General features: G+C 37.6%; 1 protein-coding gene across 4 annotated transcripts in view; it reads right to left on the bottom strand.

Annotated features, from left to right (window-relative positions):
* The window catches only part of LOC107079619 (uncharacterized), a 114,979-nt gene that overhangs the window by 93,674 nt on the left and 2,902 nt on the right, over positions 1–18,403 (bottom strand). The gene's annotated exons all lie outside the window — the stretch shown is intronic.

The following is an 18,403-nucleotide window of genomic DNA, read 5'->3' as shown; positions in this document are numbered from 1 at the left end:
AAGGTACCTTTGTCTATCATCTTAATTATTAATGCATGTCATGCCTTCAAAGATTATAAATGACTCTGCAAAGAGAGAAACGTGAATGAAAAATATAATGTGGCGGATGCAAGAATTCAATGTTCTTCCAAAGCCATTGTTGGATCATTTCTATACCTCTTCAATTTGTCCTGCTGCTCTCTGCCTGACTGACCACTTTGTTGTACTGGTGGATTATCGTTTATTACTGTTGCAGCTTTCTACCTTATTGATCGCCTTTGCTCGATGCTGGTACAGCCTGCTATGAGCCTCATTGCTTAAACAGCTTGCCCTAGCAATGAATTGCCTATTGTCAATGTAGAACTACATACTGTAGCACAATATTTGTTGTGCAAACACAGTAAGCATTTTTTAGTTTTTAAAATTACAGTATAATGCAATATTTTTTTGTTTCTCAACTCTCTGAGTTACTTGAAAAGTGCTCATCAAAAAATTATTACAAATACACCAAAACAGTAGGTCTCTACCACATTCATTCTTGTCATATCAATGCATATCTATTTTTGCCAGTTTTCTCCTGGAATTGAATTCCACTGCTGAAAAGAATTTATGTTTGGCTTATTGAAAATCAAACATACAGCCCAACGAAGTATGTAAAAGTTCGAACAAGTAATTATCCTCACACTTATGATTGTAGTATAATTGAAGAAGGGGGGGGGTCTTTTTTAGGACCCTATTGTTCACTTGAACTGTCGCTGGAAATCAGAGATAAACGTAGGAGCACTGCAAAACCAAAATTAAGTATTTTGCAAGATGCATGATTGTACTTATAAATCACACAAAACTCAAGATCAAATGTACAGGAAATTTACAATTCATCACAACACAGAACCTTAAATCACAGAAGATAGTTGATAAATTGGCAATGTTATTTAAATGTAAATATTACCTTAATTTGTATTAATCTGAAAATCTTTCTATGGACTATAATTTCTAAATTGTATAACAGAAAAGGAAGTTTACTGCTTTCTGGATATCTCTTAGGAGTGTCATAAACACCTGAAAAAGCACTAGAAACAAATTTTCAAATGGCAAAGATACAGTTGTATATTCCATTCTGTTATCAATTCTTTTATTTTTTTAGTAAATTGAGTAATAAATTAAGCTTAGCTCCTAATTTCATTGCCCAGTTCTAAGGCTTTAGTGAAACGGTATCACTAATAAGGCAAAACTCTTTCAGCAGGACTAATTAACTAATCTGAAAATGTGGTACTGAATCCCAGCAAATGTACTGTATGGCATGGCTATATTTTAAACTTTTTGAGGTAGCACTACAGCATCATTTACCCCTCTCCAATCCTAATTTACTGACCAGCCCATTCTCATGAGAATACCAACTTTCAATTTCAAACACTGGAGGGAATGTAGTACCTTAAATTGGATTTCAAAGTAGGCACAACATACTGTATTCACAGACAAAAATGAAATTCTCAAATTCATGATAATGATGAGAACCCATAAAAATTAGACAAGGATATCATGTGGTGCTTAAAAGTGGCACAGTTTTCTTACTGAAACAGTGAACAGTGAATTAGATAATGCACTCATTATTTGGATTTCCCAGTTTTCCTGAAAGGTGTAGTCAAAATGCATTTAAAAGCATCGGTATAGGAGTTCAATTTTTTAAAGATGCGTCTCTCTAGTATCTGTGTGGAACTGGGAGAAGAAATTTGCACCTGCTATTGATTTTTAAGGTAAACTATGTTCTCCTCGCATGGTCCACCAGCATTGAATTAATTATATTTAAGCCTTAAGCTCCTTCCCTCTGCCATTTTAAGGATTAGAAGTCACCCCAGTTTCCCTACACAGCACTGCAGGGCCCTTTTTATCTCTGGAAAGATCAAAGAGAAGTCTTTGTACATAAAGAGAAAATAAAATTAATATAAACCGGTAATGCAAGAGTGCCATCTAGTTAGCTGATAAAACACTACATCCTAAAGTCTGAAGGGCAAGGCTGTATACCCATCTTTATTGTCCACTGTAAACCCTACAAGCAATAAGCTAATTTTAATACAGTTTCAAATCTTTGTAATTGTGCAATAAGGGTATCATTTGTGCTTTGCTGATTTTGTATTTAAGAGACAGCTGAAGATCCATGGCAAGGATATGTTCACTGATTATAAATTTACTAAACATCCCTAAAAATGTCATAGAATGCTAGAAAGCCGATGAAATAGCCAAAGTCCCATCAGCAGATCCTTAAAAAAATCTAATGTACCCTCACAGTAAGACTGGGTTAATTACCTGCACAAAAATGCAAAAGGCAAGACAAATACAATCTACTTCTCAGAGCAGAAAGGATGTCAAATTCAAATATGTCATCCATTACTAAAGCCTACAAATAAATTAGATGGATAGACATTGTCATTTCTGTTGTTTGCCTTCTATATGGAAGCACCAGCTCTATCTCTATCACTATTTACAATACTCAATATTCAGTTCTGAAGTACTGGCACTTGTAGGCACTGCGTAAAAGTCTTTATCACTGCCATAAATTTTGCAGAGACTAAATCCATTTTATAATGCCCCTGTTTAAATATATTGGATACGTCAGTATTGAACTTTCTAATCTTTCTATTTTAGATGTAACAGTAAACAACATTCAAGAATGATTTTAATAAAAATAAACACACAGTACTCCCATACTTGATGTAATTTGTTCTATGAGTCCTCTTCCCTCCCTTCAGTCATACTAGGATAAACTGCATAATAGAAATAAATTCACATACTGTAAAAAGGGTTCATATTCAATTTCATATTGGAGTCACTACTCAACACTGAGAAATCTTCAAGGTTTTGAATATATAATCAAGGTCTTCAATATTTTGTTAATTTTCCTTCTTAATCCTTCATTTTGTGATCATTGTTTTCTTTGTTGTAATCCCCATGCTCACGTATTGTGGCTTCCACTGGAAGTCAGTCTCCATAGAGACATCTAGAATTTATTTATGCTGGTGCTCCCCGTAAACACTGCAGAAAATGTTTTTGCCCTTTTTTAATTACATCCAGAATTTGCAATTTGGTGCGTAGAAGAAAGATTTTTTAAATCCCTGAAGAGCAGGCATTTCTATTCTTCTGTTTTCTACAATCACATATTCCTTAAAGAAGATTGAATGCAGATTGCCTACAATGATGTTGGTGCTTTGTTGAGACTGAGAATCCCAGATTCCAGGTGAGCCAGACTGGGGACTATGTATTTGTACTTTCTATTGCTCAATGCTTGGGAAACGACAGTGAAAGCACTGACTGCTATTATTTAGAAAATCCAAACTTTATTGCACTTCAATGGCAGCTATCTAACTTCATTTCAATCATCCTTTAGTGGAAATCTTGGCAGGGGGTAGAACTGATGAAGGGAGGATATAATGGGGTTGGAAACTTGTTCTGCCTTGAAAAAATTAATTTAATTTAAAAAACTGTTTAAAAACGGAAACATTTGCATAATTGTGATCTAGAAATAATGAACACCAGAATGTTTTTTAGCTTTCTGTTTATTATAATTTTTAAGAATACTGACCAAAACAGGCCTACTGACAGCATTGTTACCCCCTTTTAGTTCAGGTGGGCAAAATATGGCCCCAGGGCCAGACCTGGCCCTACTAACATTACCTTCAGCCTTTGACACAACTTCTAGAATATTTCTCCATGAAAACTAAAAACCAAATTATCATTAAGTCTCAAAATGGGTATTTAAGCACCAGTACTCAAGGACGTAATGTAATTTATGTTTACTTCGTCATGGAGCCCTACTGTATGTCTTTTACGATGAGGAGAGCTGATAGAGAAAGCTGTGCCTTTCTGACAGACTGAAGAATCCCAGAGCAGTAACGCAGTGAAGGCACAGAGAGTCGAAGGAAAGCGGGGAATGCCAAAAACACAGTAGGTGATTGTGGAAGCAAGAAGGAGAACGGGGGCAGACGGGACTAAGAGATGAGTGCAGCTAACATGGCTGATACAGACAGGGTGGACCCAGTGACAGAAACAAACCCAGTGTTAGGATGTGGCGTGCAGATGAAGAACCCAACAGCTAGAGCCCAGTGAAGGCTCGGAAGAAGACAAAATGGCAAAGCAGGATAGAAGGAGAGGCTGACAGGCAGCAGGCAGGACTGATCTAGGAGGCGTAGGCGAGTAGCGAGCACAGCTATCAAGGTTGATCCTGGCAGAGTGGCAACACTGTTGCGCAGGATTAAAGGCGGCAGGTTCGGAAAAGTGCCTCTGTCCCGGTGCTTGGTTAAAAGCAACAGAGTTCAGGCAGACAGAGTGGGATCGAGACAGACAGAGAATCTCTTTTGGACAGGATACAGGCCAAGTGTCCTTCTGAGATGCAGACTAGTAACGCTGAGAGCACTACACAGGCCAGAAGGAAGCTCAATGACAGAGCACCGGATAAGTGGAAGAGCAGGTTACAGATCCTGGGCTTCATGAAATTGGCACAATCGGGCCAAGTGAGTCCAAACAACCGCGGAAGGTGCTCGACTCCCCTTTTAAATGTGCCGAATTTCTGAGGAGACCGAGAGCTGTGAGGTCTGGCTCGCCGAGGAATTACACCCAGAGCAAAAGATAACTTGTTTAATTTCAGTAAATTAAAGAACGACTGTTCAATCAACGATGACCACCTTGTGCTCCACAGTGCCACATCAGAAACGGCACCTGACCACTTCTCCTCGTAATGCCTATCAGAGATTTTCTTCACACTTTCATCCAATTATCCCAGTTCCTTTCTTTTTTTGTACACTTAAATTTAACAATAAATTTAACAATAATTTTAAGTAAATGTTCAGTGATCCTTACAGTTCACAAAACAATCTGCTAGTGATGCTTTGTGTAAATATATATTCAGTTATTTAAATACAAGGATTTCAATACAATTTCATTCAGTGCTGTAGAAATGTGGACTTATGACTTATCATGACTTAGCAATCCATCTTCTAGCCTGTTTTTATTAGATCTCAGAAGAGAAGCAATGCTGGGCCTGGTCAGTAGTGGATTGAGAGTCCTCAGAGGTAAACCATGTTTCTGCTGTAAGTGGTTTAGGTGCACCAATATGTAGTACTTTCTTCTGAGCCAGAACTTACAAAACTACTGACCTAATATGGTGACTGGTAACTCTGAGCTGTAGCAGGTGCTGTCCTTCAGAGGCAACCTTAAACAGAGCTCCTGCCTACCTGTTCATTAAAGATTCCAATCTGAGCTTGCACAACAGGCTTCCCCAAACTAATTAGGATTCTGAAATGCCTCACATTTATGCAAGCACTTCTTCCACCATTGAAGGCACATCACCACTGGGTGATGTGTGTCATTGTGTACCAGCAGCTTTACTTAGGTAGAGAAGCAAAAATTTGTTTTGAACTGTTGAATTAAGATTATATCACCAGCTGTGTCCCACTTGTGATTTTAAGGTACAACCTTCCAGTTACAGTACAAATCCAATCCTTACCTGCTACCTACATACTCCACTTAATTCACATGGGTATGCAGTATCTCACTTCTAGTGGATGTCCTGGGACACACTTATTTATAAAACTCAATGATTCAAAAGAATTTGGTCACTTGTTAAATGTTTAGCTTTAGTGGGCAGTAATATGCTCCTTAGTCAGACTTAAGTCAATAAAACATCACTATTTCCCATTAGGCAACAAGGTGCAATTATTCTCAATGGTCACCTACTTCCAACTGTTTATTCTGGTGAGGGTCATAGCACAGCCATAAACACACTAAAATATTCTCATTTGTTAGTTTTAATACTGAAAAATTGAATTCACATGGTTTATTATATTTTCTGTGTAATATTTGTAATGCACAGATAGAGAAACTAATACTATACAAAATACAAAAAGGCTAATATTTTCAAAGTACAGCAAGTACCAGATTTCTAAATTCAAATCCCTCCCGTCAAAACTGATTCAACACATTTCAGTACTTAAACAGATCAAGAAAGTTTATACCATATAAAGGTTTCCAAAGGAATACCTGTCACCTAAACAGAAAAGAAAGATAAACCATAATTGGCAAACTCAAGGAAATAAAAGTATTTTCAAAAACTAATACAGCCCCTTTCCTAAATTTAGGTTAAATTAAGTCAAATCAGTTCCAGACTTATAAGCTTCCTTCAATCAATAATTAATTTAAGTCAGATTCATTGCATTAGAGGAACACTCTCACCACCTCTTTGAACTTCCTTTTGGTTCTCTTCGGTCCTCATATTAACTTGTTTAAATAATGTCTTTTTAATAAAAATAGTCCTAACATCTGATTGGTCAAAGATAACCCCTTATTTCTGATTGGTCAATGATAAAAACAATATACATTACAATCCTACAGGAAATGGTGTCGAGAAGACATAGCCACTCACTGTCCCCCTGGCTACAGGGAGATCATTGTGTCCTCTGTTAAAAGCCCCTCTATTACCTGGGGCAAAGACTCTGGGGGGATAATTGTGTGGTATAGAGAGGAGCTACAGCCTGTAAAGACAAGGAGTCATGACTTTGACTCGGAATAAGCAGACAAATCATCTGTACAGAAAAATAAGTATTCCTGTGTGCAATCTACATTCCCCCTGGAATCTCAATATTACAGAGAGGAAATTCTCCACAGTCTCCACATTGAAATCTGCAACTTCCAGAGACAGGGAAACATGCAGCTGTGTGGAAAACTCAACGCATGAACAGGCTTCACTGTCATGAGCTGGGCTTGTACAGTATATCGTCAACAGTAGGACCTGAGGGAACTCCTTAAGCAGGTTCACCTACAGCTCAGTTCTGGGGGAGCAGTGTGGTGTACTATGTAGTCACTGATCTGGACCCTTTCTGTATTAGTGCCTTCACTGTCAGGAAACAAACTGCTCTACCTCAACAGAAATGCACTGACTGCTGTATGACTTGAACCAGCCATATAGTTGAGACACGGCCCGGACAGATATCAAAACTGAACTGGGTAATGAAGAAATTCAGACACAATTAAGCACAATTCCTAAACACTCTGTATCAAACCAACAAAACAGGCATGAATGTGGGCACACAAAAACGAAATCACCTATTTCACAAACTAGCATCAAAGTCAAAGCTAAAAAGAACAAAATGAAAAAAAAACGACTTAAAAACAAAGGAAAAGAAAAAGGGTTTGATAGAGTGCAAAAACATCTGAAAAGCACTACAAAAACTCACAAAAATACAGATCTGTGCCTCACTTACTGTAAGATGGTAAACATTACAAACGTACGCTCAAAAAGAAAAAATTCCCTGATCACCGAGCAGGAGCTAGTAAAAACACTCCGGACTAGGATGGAGTCAACACTGTGGCCACTATGAAGTCAACAATGAGATGCCGAGACACAGAAGTTTAGAGTTGCAGCAATACCTCCTCAAACTCTTTAACCTCATCCTGAAAGCTGGGTATTTCCTCGAGGCCGGAATCAAGGACTGATTACTCCCATTTATAAACCACAGACAGACTCGATCCCGATAACTACCAGAGCATCTGTGTGATCAGTAACCTGGGGAAGGTATTCTGCAATATCATGAATACGCAAATACTGATCTTCCTTACTGAGCACAATGTCCTGACCTCTTTAGCTTCGTAACAGTTCACTGCACATCTGATCAGACTTACAACCTATGCATACTTATAGACTAACACATCCACCAGAAAGACAAAGGAATTTTTTTCCCTATTTTACTGATGTCAAAAAAGCATTTGACTCAATTTGGCTGTTACTGTTTTAACTTCTCCAAAATGGCATACTGAGTAAAGTGTATGACATAATTAAATCAATGTAATCAACTCAAAGACATAATTAACAAATGTGCAGTGGAAGTTGGGAACAAAAGGACAGAATTCTTCACTCAGAAGTCCAACACTGTTCAATTTCTAGGGTATATCAATGAGATTGGAACAGTCTTATCCTCAGCACTTATCCTCATACTACATAACAGAGAGATCGTTCCTCCTCTACGCTGATGACCTGGTCCTTCTGTCACCCACAAAACAGGGACTGCAGCAGAGCCTGGCACTGCTGGAGCAGTTCTGTCATACCTGGGCATTGACAGTCAATCTGTCAAGACCACAGTCATAGTTTTCCAGCCAGAGAGCCAGATTTCAGGGAAACGGGTACCACTTCACACTGAACAATACCACAATGGAACACACATCCAGCTACACATCCTTGGTCTGACTATCATCTGACAGTTTCAACCTGGAAGTGAAGACAGTAAGGGAGAAGGCACTCAGGGCTTTCTATGCAATAAAGAAGGGGGCTTTTCAACATTAACACCCCTACAAGAATCTGGCTTCAAATATTTAAACGCGATAAAAACATTAAACCATTCAAACCATAAAATGGGATAAACACCCAACAGAAACTCTGCACATGGAGTTCTGTAAAAAAAATTCTTATGCAGAGAAAAACACCAAACAACATGTGCAGGCCAGAATTAGGCCAATACCACTGCCAACCAACGTACAGAAGAGAGCAATAAAGTATTAGTGACATCTAAAAAGCGGTGACCAAAACTCCTACCACCACAAGGTCCTGCCGAGCCAACAGCTGAGCCCAAAGAAGAGTCCTCTGAGCCAGTTGGTCCAGAAGCTCACTGTCCCGAAACACTCCCACAGCAGCCTCAGGACAGCACTACTAAAGCACCACAAACCACATCACAGCACATATTAAATAACAATATCTCATTAACGGGGAAACATACACACAAACACAAAATAAACAGACGAAAAACACTAGCTGAATATTTGACCGTGGTAAGAAACCCTGATGAAGTATATACTCAGTGACCACAATCTTGCCATAGAAACTGGCTGCCCAGGGAGGACAGGTTGTGCTTCCACTGCCAGCAGTGGAGAAACAGAGACACTGTGCACTGTGCAAAATACTCTGAGATTAGACAAACATTCCTCCCTTAAATAACAAACCTAATCCCAGAATTCCCACACCTGCCAGAATCAGAACAGCTCCCAATCCTACTGGGAGAGGGGGGAGGGGACTCAACAGAGAACAAGCCCAGTCTGTGATCTCCTGTCACAGCCTGAGTAACAGTGATCCTGTCTTTCAATAATGTTCTTTGTGTTATATGTTGTATGTAAAAGTCCTATGTTTTTGTATCGTAAAGGTTTATTGATTGTATATACTTTGGGAACTTTGGTAAGTTGACAGTCATGCTAATAAAGCTGTTTGAATTTGAATTTGCTAACTGCCTGTTCGTGAAATATCAGAGAACCACTGAAAGTCTCCTTAATATAAGAACGTGGGATATCCAGCATGTACAGTAACAGATGAGAAAACAATTTTTGCAAGGTATTGCAACATGGTTTGTATTATTCAGACCCTAAGGTATATATTCAGGTTACTGAATCCCTTCATTAGGCTTATGGTAGAATAAAAAATGGATTGATTAATAAATCAATCAATAAAGATCAAAATGGCCATAGATCAACTTATTCTCAGTATGAGGCTTTTAAAATAATAGTCATTACAAAAACACTTAGAACAAATGTGTGAATAGGGCACAAGTACAAAGCTACTAAAATCATTTTAAGAGATAAAAAGGAAACCTCATATACAATGTTAAAAGACTTAAAAATGAGAGCAGGGGGTGATTCTTTCCTCAAGGCTATGTGGGAGTATCCAACTCTGGATTCCTTTAAGAAAAAGCTGCATGAGATCAAGGGATCAATGTGCTAATGACAAAACAAGGTACTGTAGAAGCTGAATGGCCTCTTCTTATTTGTAACCTTTCTTATGTCCTTATAGACTGATGAAATCAGACAAGCCCATAATAATTACCATCGTTTAAATAAACTGACTGTGCTTATCAGTTAGTCAGAGTCCACTCAATATCACAGCACTGTTGCTTTATGTTCAAAATAAATTTCAGCTATTCGTCCAGTGTGATAGTATGATCAACGGTATATTGTAAGCAAATAAATGAATTGCTGTTAACTCCTTAATCCATAGCTGTGTAGCTTCACAGAGTATTAAAGTTCACAAGCACACACTTAATTATCTGCTCACAATAACTATCAGGTCTTATCTACAGAACCAGATGAGCAGGCGTTCTTTTGAAAGTCTGTGCACTTCATTCTGCAAAGTCTGCATTGTTGTTGGAAAGTAAAAAGACAGCCCTGCCAACCACGGCAAACACAAACATTGCTAGCTTTTAATGTGCAATTACTGTACACTAAATGACTAATTAATGAAAAAAAGCTCTGGGCATATGAGGTGTAGACTTTGGAATCAACATGTGTTCCTGCGATGGCATTTTAAAGGCATTAATGAAATCCCTTTCTGTCAAATGTGGAACCTACACAGTACTTCACTGTTGGTGCTCAGAATAACAGCCGTTGACCTTGGTTCCAAATACCAACATGTTTCAAGCCCCCGGAGGAGCTCTGTCACGCCGATAAGCAATATTAATGTTCTAAATAGCTTCTGAATTCCATATAGACCTAAGACTCCGCCAGTATTCTTTTTACAGATTTCCTGAATCTCTGAAAAGGAATAACAGAATGTCATTTGGGATGTAATTTGCCCATGCTATTGCTTATCTTGCCAGCACAACACGCTGAACAATTGCAACAGGAGAAAAGCAACATGGAGCAGAATCTTGTAATTCAACAAATTACAGAACATTCTTACAGAATAAGTGTTCCCAAAATTTCCATACATTTACCACAACTTAATTTTTCTGTATTTGTCTCTAGCATGCATTAACGTTGGATTGCATAGAAAATGTCTGGCTTGTCACAGACAAGATCCACTTATGCAGAACTACTACTTCATATTTGTAACTCTGTTACAGCATTTTTGAGGATCTATAATGTTCATCGGTTGGCCTAGTTCTTCTCAAGAAAGAAATGTAAAAAAATTAAACACGGCAATGTGACAGTTATACAGTACTTGCCATTTAGACTACAGGTAAGAGTGAGTATGATTATCCAAGAAAGTACAAGCCAGAGAAACCGAAGGTGCAGATGAAAGGAAAAAAAGATAAATCAGTTTAGATGATAGGATCTACTTATCTACATTCCCTTTTATCTCCTCTTGAAATAGTAGATTCATATGGCAAGTAGGAGGAGCTGCAAGACTTAAAAAACTGATTTCCACGCTTGAAGTATATTAAAAAACATGCATTTATATAATTCCATATTTTTGAAGATGTAAAATTTCTAAAGGGCTTTTCAGAACAGTAATATTTCAACATATTCGTTTTGTATTCTAACTTTATAAAGAAAATACACCCTTTTAAACTAATTATGCATCTCCTACTCAGATATGCTTCTCTCTTTGACCTTAAGCAACTGGTTACAGAACTGAGCATTATGTTGCTGGTATGAAATTATATATTTTTTGCATCCTGTATGTTCATAATCCACTTGCAAAACACTCAAAAGAATTGTTGCTACCTTTATCATATTCATCTCTTTATACAATTCAAAACTCATCTTACAGGCCATTTATACTCATTATCTTTCCACGCAAAGTTCAGTAATTTACAATACTTCCTTTATTTTATGCAGAGGAACTGAACATTCAATAAAAGCTGTCAACCACACACTCTTTCGTTTTTAAATGGTTGCCTTGGGCACCATCTCCTCATTCAAGGCACCACAGCACACAAAATTCAGGGTGTGATAAAAATGAATAGTAATAATAGCGTCTAGACTTTTTTGTGGGCTTAATTCTCTACATATTTCAAGTCCTTATATTTCCTCTTCACCTCCCTTTCTAAATTAAACTTTTACTAGAGAGTGATTTGTCTTAAATGTCAAAAAAACATTCCCAATGTGATAAAAAACACTATTGAAACTTTACTTAAAAAAAATATATATAGCATGATTTTCCCTATAACGGAAAAGTCTAACTGGTAACTGTTGGCTTTCATGTACTAGTTTAATGTTCATTAAGTGGACAAAAGAGAAAATATTTAATTGCTAGCAAAACGTGATTCAAAATGAAGTCACGTAGATCTGTATTAGCTTTTTACAGAAACAAGAAATAAATAACTTAAGATTCAGTTTTTCACATGTTTGGCACCTGAAATAAAGCAAGAGATGGTTTGAAGGGAGCCTTAACTAAGAACAATAGCAATTCTGACCGTCAAAAACAAGAAATCTACTAAATAACAGGGCCGTACAATAAGAAATTAAAACTTTTAATGTCTTGCTGAATTTTTGCCCTTTCTGTTCTAAGATGAAATACATGTTGTCCTTGTAGTGGTTTATCAGTCCAAATGTAGGCCAGGTTAATCGGCCACAGATTTACGAAAAAGAAAAACTATTGTGAATTTTAGAACCACACAAGGGAATTTGAAGGTACTTCCTGTCCAAATCTAATAAAAATTGAAGAAACAGAATCATATCTAAGAGTGTATCACAGAAATCTGTATTAGCATATCAGTGGTGTTTTTCACATTTTATACAGTGTATCTAATACATTGTGTGCCTCAGAGATCACATTCTATAACAGTTTAAATAAAGAATATATTATTTATGCACAGTCTGTGTGTGAATTAGAAAAGAATAACTTTAAACTGCTTTTTTTTTCAGATTCACAGCTAAGATTTAATATTGATTTTACAGAATTCTCCACAAACAATAACTGGTCATACAGGATAGATACTTCTACAATCAATGCATTTTGGTTTTAAACATTATTTGAGCAGACTCCTTTCCCTGCTCATGAATAAGTCATTTAACATATTAGCCCAGCATTATTTTAATTTATATGTAAACAGGCATACAGTACCTTTTAGTATGACAACCAGCTATATTAAATGCTCATACTGTTCACTGTAAAGGGTTTGCATAAGTACACTGTTCTTCTCTGCTCAAAAAGGTATCATGATAGATTTCATGTTTCCAAAGTGACCTGACATTCAGTTATCCTGAAAAGCAGTCATTTTTTTATAGGCACTGATCTTTAGCTTGCCATTTCTGGACTAGATCTATGTCATATTTGACCAAGAAAGTTTGCCAAAAAAACAGCCATACTCTGGTTTAGCTAACAATTTAGTGGTTGATTTAATCTAAAAAAAATACCAGTGGCTGCCAGTGGCCCTGGAAGTGGAAAAAATAAACTTAGCTTTGTTTCATCACACAACCGTTGCAGCCTTGCCTCCAGAGAAACCTAGCTTTTCTTTTGTACATTTATGAAAAGTGAACATGAACACCATTAATCCCAGTAGGAAGTCCTGCAGACGCGACACTTCCAGTGCCAAAACAAGGCGCTTAATTAGTGTGCAGTTCCGGTCTGACGGTCAAGGTCTTGACCTTCCTGGGGGAATAATGAGCCAGGCAATGTTTAGGGCCTCATGCTATGACCTCAGCACACCACAACAGTGCCGACTGCAGCTTTAGACGTGCTAAACTGACAGATTCAGGTGACCGAACAGTGAACTGTACACTTGGCACAGAGAAGCTGAAATATTTTGCAGCACAGAGGGAACGGTCAAGTCTCTGTTTAGTGTCTTTTGTTTCCAACTGGTGAAGCTAGATAGGATTGGTCAGTTCATCTTCTTACAGGAGAATTGAGGAAAACAAAATCTGTAATGAGAGAAGACAGGAGAACTTTGAAGGCTGCCGCTTTCTCAGAAAAGCACTTGCTTTGAAAATAAAAGTTGTGAATGTGTCATAGACTTTTAGGACTAAAATAAAATACATCCAGGAGATGAGCTTGGATTGCTTGGAAATGAAATTGCTAACATATGAAATAATTTTGAGAAGATGGAGAAACAGCCTTCCCCTTGATTTAACTCTAAACATAATCCTAGTCTCTAATTCTAAAATAAACTTAAAATACAAAGCAAGATTTAAAACTAAAAGTTATTCATCTTTAATCCTGACTACAGTATAAGCCCTGACAAATCCACTTTTTAAAACAAAAAATATTCAACAATGCAAGTTTTCAGTTTTAATGCTTTTATCAAGAATTACTGATTACATGTATAGTTCTTCGTCAGCACAGTGATTAGCTTTGCTGCTTCTTAGTGCTGGGGTCCTGGGTTCAATTCCAGGCCTCAGGTATTATCTGTGTGGGGTTTATATGTTCTCCCAGAGTTTGTGTGGGTTTCCTACAAGTGATCTGGTTTCCTCCCAGAGTCCAAAGACATACTGGTAAGTTCATTGGGTTCTGGGAAAATTGGTCCTGGTGTAAGTTCTGGCTCCCCCACGACCCTGTATTGGATAAAGAGGTTAGAAAATGGATGGATAGTTTGTTCCATTGCATTTTACATTAAGGGGGGACCCACTTCATCAGTTGTGGCTCAATTTAGTACTAGCAGCAGAAACTGCATTTAGGCTAACATTTCTCATATTTGTCGAACAACTTTAAAATAGTGCTCCTTCAGACACAGAGGGTCAATGTGAAATTTTACTTTTCAAGGAGAAAGTTACACAACAATATTTCTATATTTGCTTCTGTAAACATATCTTTAAAATGTACACATAACACACTACTAAAATTAAAACATTTTTAATTACAGTACTTGATATACTGTAATTAAAAATGTTTTTTTGCATGGAGCATCAGTGACACCCTGTGGCAACACAAAAACCCTGACAGGCCACCTCATTTCCCTGCAGTAATCCTGAGTAGTACACCAAGCCCTCCTGACATTTACCCAAATATAGTCAAGGAGAAATCCAACAATGACAAGCACTTTGTTACCACATAAAATACAAAAGACAAAATGAATATAAAAAACTACACATTTTGTTCAGTTTAGAAGATCAACTCGCTAATCCTTTTTAAATGTTAGTTTCCAAAATTCTGTCTGCTGAATGGCTTACACTTCACTGAGATTAGTCAGGCGTTCCATATTCCTGGATTTCATAAAAAATGCTCTGCCCAGATCTATAAGCTGCTCATAGGGACAAGGAACTGACAAGTTGTTCCTAGACCTTGGTGTAACACATAAGCCATTCGTACATCTAAAGAATTAAAAGGATAACTTCCTAAATTTTAATAAGGAATGTTCCTAGAATGTCTGAGAATTGACTGTGTACTTCAATGTTGTATTAGTATTTAGAAATCAACCATGCCAAATCAGAAGATAATGCATGTAGACGCTTTGAGGAAAATAAGAACTGTAAAAACTTCTCCCAATTAATGTTACCAAATGCGTTGTATTAGTTGTTTTGTTTTGAAAAACGGAGTAACTGAAAACTTTGTTTTGCTTTTTTTTCATACATTTGCCGTAATGAAAGAAAATATTAATTAGCCATTATATTTTAAAGAATACCCTCTAATTAAATTTCTACTTTATTTTTGCAAATTAGATGTTGTTGCTAGTGAAAACATTATATAAAGCAAATGACGCAGATTACATGCCTTGTACCAGCAAAACAAACATCTTCATGAGCCTCACACAAAAGGGTATTTGTTGAGCTGATGTTGATGGATTTGGGAAAAAAATATATATATTTTTTATAACTGTCGCACGTGCACCTGGCTCTAGAAACATGTTCCTCCAACATTTTGCCTCCATAATTACAGAAGATCAATTCTCAGAGATGTTGTGAATTGAGTTGGCCAAATGAGCTTCATGTTCATTGTAAGTTTAAAAGCACAACACAATGTGAAACATCCAACATCACGCAAGACTCCAAACAATAATGAATGGTCACAACTATACGAATCCCTGTATCACATGGGAAGAAGTCAGCGCAATCAAAGAAAACCCATGCAAACCAGGAGAGAACATACAAACTCCACACAGATGGCACCCCAAGAATCAAACCCAGGACCCCAGAGCTGCAAGGCAGCAATGTTAACTACTTTGCCACCGTGCAGCCCTATCCATATTCAGTGTAAGCAAATGATCAAATTGAAGCGCTTACAGTAAACACACAGCAGTTATGTTTATCATCAACATCACTACAGCCAGAATAATATAAACCAGAATACAGACATTTTTTTCACATTGGAAGAACAGCAGGATATCAAACCCAGGCCCCAGGTCTTTTGACAAACTCCAGTGACTGAAAACTGTGCATTCACTCCGAATGTAAGCAATTTGTTAAAACCGCTTAGAGTCTTTTCGGTAATTTCTACCATTTTATTTTGAGAATGTATTCCAAGTTGTCAAAGGTAATTTACCACAAAAACTCTTTTCGGCAACAAATATCTGCAATATAATTTCTTATATACAGATTTATTATCTGAGTATTTGGCCACACCACATTAGAATACAGCCATGTCCACCTGCCCTCATTAGATGTTGTTCAAACCGCTATAAAAGATCTCTTCAACAAAGCAAACATATATGGCAAAACAGACAGCCTTAGGCCAATGTTTTTTGTTTGTAATACTGTGTAATAGGCTAATAAGATTACCTCCATCTCCATTCTGGATAAAGCCTTCACCTCTAGTTATCAGCTCTTGAGATCTTTCCCAATGTGAATTCAGACTTTAACCACTTATTTCATGCATATAAAATTCTAAACAAAATAACCAGATATTTTTATTGGCAGAGGGGTAAACCATACAGATCATCTGGCATGTAAAAAGCAAAAACAGAAAACTCTTTCCCAATAGAGAATTTGTGACAGGGTTCAGTGCCCTTGCACTGAATAGGAATTATTCTTGAAGTAACAGTATATTAAAATAATGCCCACTAAAATTCAGCTACAGACACATTACATGTCATCTCTAAGGGCATTCAACTGAGACCCACAAAGACGGATTCTAGCTTTACAATCCATACAGTAAGTGAAAGTTTCAAGGTTTCATGTGTTCTGAATTGCCACGGCGCTCCTCTGTATAAAAGACACTCTTCAGACAAGCCGTCAGTGGTAATGGCTCACATTAAAGTTTTTTGGCTGACTTTAATATAAATACACAAGGCCAGCAATAACATTCCCATATTTGCACAAGCCCTGAAAATATATATTTTAAACAGTATCCAGAACCACAAAATGTACCAGGTAAATTTCCAGCCTCACTGTACCAGTATGAAAATAGTTCGAATTGGACTGATAAAAGTCATGCAGCCGTAAAAATGGGAAAGTTCGTCCTTCTCAATGCATCACTATTGCCGAGCCAACAAAACAAGTATGTAACCTTACCAGAGTCTAGACAATACAGGACACAGTAATACATGACATCCTAATATTGAATAAGCTGCCCTCTACTGCGTGCTCTCCGAGTCTGAATGAGTCTCACTGTCCTGAACTGCCTCAGCACGTGAAGCTCAAACCAGTGCTGCTCATGCTGTCCGCCCTACTATTGTATAGCTGTAATTTCGCAGAAGCTCAATATGGCCAAAATATACAGTAAGTATTCAGAATAAGTTCATTTTGGTCAAGAGCTACCAAGAACATCAACCTGGAGGAGCCATACCAGAGGAAGCTGAGGGGAGGGAAAGTTCAAGGGCCTGCTAGCTGAAGCTGGAGTGAGGGGTTTCCCAGGATAAGTTGCTATGCATCTCTAAAAGGTGTGTTTTGGTCCTCCTCACTACCTAGTGAAGGAGGGACTCGCCTGAAGATAGAGCCAGGAGCAGAAAAAGCCATCAGCTGTAGGTATGTAAATGAAAGCTTCCACTTTGATAGAGCACATATAATAGTTCATATCTTCACCTTACTGCTGCCTTTTCCGTTTGACTGTTGTCCTGTCCTTTTTTGTATTTACAATTAGTAATTTCATGAAAAAAACAACAGGGAAAGCATAAAAGAAAATTGAATCCATGGCATTTCAATTGACTAAACAAAAACCTTTTTTGTACTTTATCTCTTTCGCTGTCAGAGTTTCTGATTCTTCTTAAGCGACTCTTATCGAAAAGGATATCATGCCTGCAAGTGCAGGAGGGAGGAGATCCTTTTCTTTCACACTGAAAGGAATGGCTTGAAAGTTTTCCCTGGAAAAGGGAGTTAAGACATGTCAGTGTGGCACTGCCTGCTGTTAAACCAGGCAAGAAGTGCAGGTGTCTCCTTGGCCTTAGAGCCCTCTAGTTCATTTGGGAAGCCAAACAAATCTAGCTATTTGTTTTGTGGTTAGTGATATACAGTACGACTTAAATTAATTAATTAAAAATAGTTGCAGCTTAGTAATAAGACATTAGATTTCTTCACTTATTGCTAAAAAAAAGGGAGATTTTTATTTATACTAGAAATAATTACGGTAGTGGTCTTTCTGCTTGTATAACGTATAAAGATCTATCTTCTTCCATCTGCCCAGATTGGACTTTTCATCCAGTTCACCTCAAATATCCATACTCACCCACACATTTTCTAACCACTTTGTCCAATCGAAGATCGCTGAGGAGCCAGAGCCTATCCCAGCAAGCAACGGGCACGAGACAGGAAACACCCTGGACAGAATGCCAGGCCATTGCTGGACACACACACTCACACCAGGGCCAGT

Source organism: Lepisosteus oculatus, chromosome 3, assembly GCF_040954835.1.
Source record: "Lepisosteus oculatus isolate fLepOcu1 chromosome 3, fLepOcu1.hap2, whole genome shotgun sequence".
NCBI lineage: Eukaryota > Metazoa > Chordata > Actinopteri > Semionotiformes > Lepisosteidae > Lepisosteus > Lepisosteus oculatus.
Note: the sequence above shows the minus strand (reverse complement) of the source record. Positions and strands in the feature narration are given on the sequence as shown.